The following is a 2,815-nucleotide window of genomic DNA, read 5'->3' as shown; positions in this document are numbered from 1 at the left end:
TGTTGTCACTGAGCTACACTGAGCTACTGCAGTCACTGAGCTACTGCTCAGTCATTCAGCAGCAGAACAGACATGAGGGCTGGACACTGGACGTGGAGAGACTTTGTGACACTTTGATCATCTGAACGTTCAAACACATTTTTTGATCCCTCCCCTTTTTTCCACTGATCGAGACAAAATGGCCTCTCGACGGTGCAAAGGGCGTTTTAGAATGAAACGTGTGATTCTTGAGATTGAAACATGGCTGTGCTGCTCGGTGGCAGAGTGGATAACACATGTGCGCTCTGTGAGAAACTAGCAGCGCTATGAGTTTAAATCCAGCACTCGGCCATTTGCTGCATGTCCTTCCCCAGTCTCAGCCCTATTTCCCGCTGCACTGTCCTGTCCAGCCTACGAGCTAGAGAAAGAAAGACAAATCACTGTCTATTTACGGCTAATATTTGTGACTGAAGAAAGCTTCAACCACACAATTCAACCAGTGAAACGTGACACTGACTCAACATAACCCGTTCTGTTTCTGGATCTCACAAAATATATGTTTGAATGTTTTTTTAATCTATTTTCTATTAATTATTCACACAATTCAAGACATTAACCTATGTCTGTCGATGATCCCACACTGTGATCTACTCTTGATCCCACACTGTGATCTACTCTTGATCCCACACTGTGATCTACTCTTGATCCCACACTTTGATCTACTCTTGATCCCACACTGTGATCAATACATTAACCTATGTCTGTCGATGATCCCACACTGTGATCTACTCTTGATCCCACACTCTGATCTACTGGTGATCCCACACTTTGATCTACTGTTGATCCCACACTTTGATCTACTCTTGATCCCACACTGTGATCAAGACATTAACCTATGTCTGTCGATGATCCCACACTGTGATCTACTCTTGATCCCACACTCTGATCTACTGGTGATCCCACACTTTGATCTACTCTTGATCCCACACTTTGATCTACTGTTGATACCACACTTTGATCTACTGTTGATCCCACACTTTGATCTACTCTTGATCCCACACTGTGATCTACTCTTGATACCACACTTTGATCTACTGTTGATCCCACACTGTGATCTACTCTTGATCCCACACTTTGATCTACTCTTGATCCCACACTTTGATCTACTCTTGATCCCACACTTTGATCTACTCCTGATCCCAGACTGTGATCTCCTGGTGATCCCACACTCTGATCTACTGGTGATCCCACTTTGATCTACTGGTGATCCCACACTTTGATCTACTCTTGATTCCACACTGTGATCTACTCTTGATCCCACACTGTGATCTACTCTTGATCCCACACTGTGATCTACTCTTGATCCCACACTTTGATCTACTCTTGATCCCACACTTTGATCTACTCTTGATCCCACACTTTGATCTACTCTTGATCCCACACTTTGATCTACTCTTGATCCCACACTATGATCTACTCTTGATCCCACACTTTGATCTACTCTTGATCCCACACTGTGATCTACTCTTGATCCCACACTTTGATCTACTCTTGATCCCACACTTTGATCTACTGTTGATCCCACACTTTGATCTACTCTTGATCCCGCACTTTGATCTACTGTTGATCCCACACTTTGATCTACTCTTGATCCCACACTTTGATCTACTCTTGATCCCACACTATGATCTACTCTTGATCCCACACTGTGATCTACTCTTGATCCCACACTTTGATCTACTGTTGATCCCACACTTTGATCTACTCTTGATCCCGCACTTTGATCTACTGTTGATCCCACACTTTGATCTACTCTTGATCCCACACTTTGATCTACTCTTGATCCCACACTTTGATCTACTCTTGATCCCACACTTTGATCTACTCTTGATCCCACACTGTGATCTACTCTTGATCCCACACTTTGATCTACTCTTGATCCCACACTTTGATCTACTCTTGATCCCACACTGTGATCTACTCTTGATCCCACACTTTGATCTACTCTTGATCCCACACTTTGATCTACTCTTGATCCCACACTTTGATCTACTCTTGATCCCACACTGTGATCTACTCTTGATCCCACACTTTGATCTACTCTTGATCCCACACTTTGATCTACTCTTGATCCCACACTGTGATCTACTCTTGATCCCACACTTTGATCTACTCTTGATCCCACACTTTGATCTACTGTTGATCCCACACTCTGATCTACTCTTGACCCTGTGCGCTCGCGCTTTACGCACGCATGTGGACTTTTGGCACGCGCTTCTGGCACCTTACCTCGTAGTGTCGTGTCTGCCGCGCTTCGACTCGGTGTCGGTCCGTATGTTCCGCTGGCGGAGAAGCGCGCGGTGCTGCGGAGCTGCGGAGACGCGCGGATGGATCAGGGCGCGCGCTGGAGGCTTAGCTCGTGCGTCTTCAGTTGGACTCGTTATCAGGACCGAGGGGCGCCGGGGCCGTTTTAAGGACTTTGTGGAGGTGACGTGATGGTGGGAGGGGCGAGGCACGAGCGTGACGGCCGCCCCCGCGACCCTCTGCCCCTCCCAGACGGCACGAGCGCTTACATCACACAAAGTGCGCAGACTGAACATGAGCTGGAGTTTGTCCAGATGAAAATGTTATTCCAGAAGGAAAGAGCAGAGTTCTGACGTCACACGGGTCAGACACTTTCTTTTTGAGAGATTTTTTTAATTTTTTTTTAATTTTCAAACAATTAAACACAAAAACAGAACAAGACCAAAGCGATCGGATTAGAACAGAGGACACATCGAGGCACAGACAGTCCCAGTGTGGTCTGTCAAATCTGTCCTTTTACAAATGAAGTCTG

At 45.9% G+C, this 2,815-nt stretch overlaps 1 protein-coding gene across 1 annotated transcript in view; it reads right to left on the bottom strand.

The window, feature by feature from the left end:
* Positions 1-2,417, bottom strand: part of LOC140356775 (proenkephalin-A-like) — a 12,390-nt gene extending 9,973 nt beyond the window's left edge. Inside the window, exon 1 of the mRNA XM_072441971.1 lies at positions 2,269-2,417. The gene's annotated coding sequence lies outside the window, so the exon portion shown is untranslated. The remainder of the gene's footprint in view (positions 1-2,268) is intronic.
* Positions 2,418-2,815: the final 398 nt, after the last annotated feature.

Source organism: Eucyclogobius newberryi, unplaced genomic scaffold (assembly GCF_026437365.1).
Source record: "Eucyclogobius newberryi isolate DKJ021-1_F unplaced genomic scaffold, fEucNew1.0.hap1 SCAF_12, whole genome shotgun sequence".
In the NCBI taxonomy this organism is placed as follows: Eukaryota; Metazoa; Chordata; class Actinopteri; order Gobiiformes; family Gobiidae; genus Eucyclogobius; species Eucyclogobius newberryi.
Note: the sequence above shows the minus strand (reverse complement) of the source record. Positions and strands in the feature narration are given on the sequence as shown.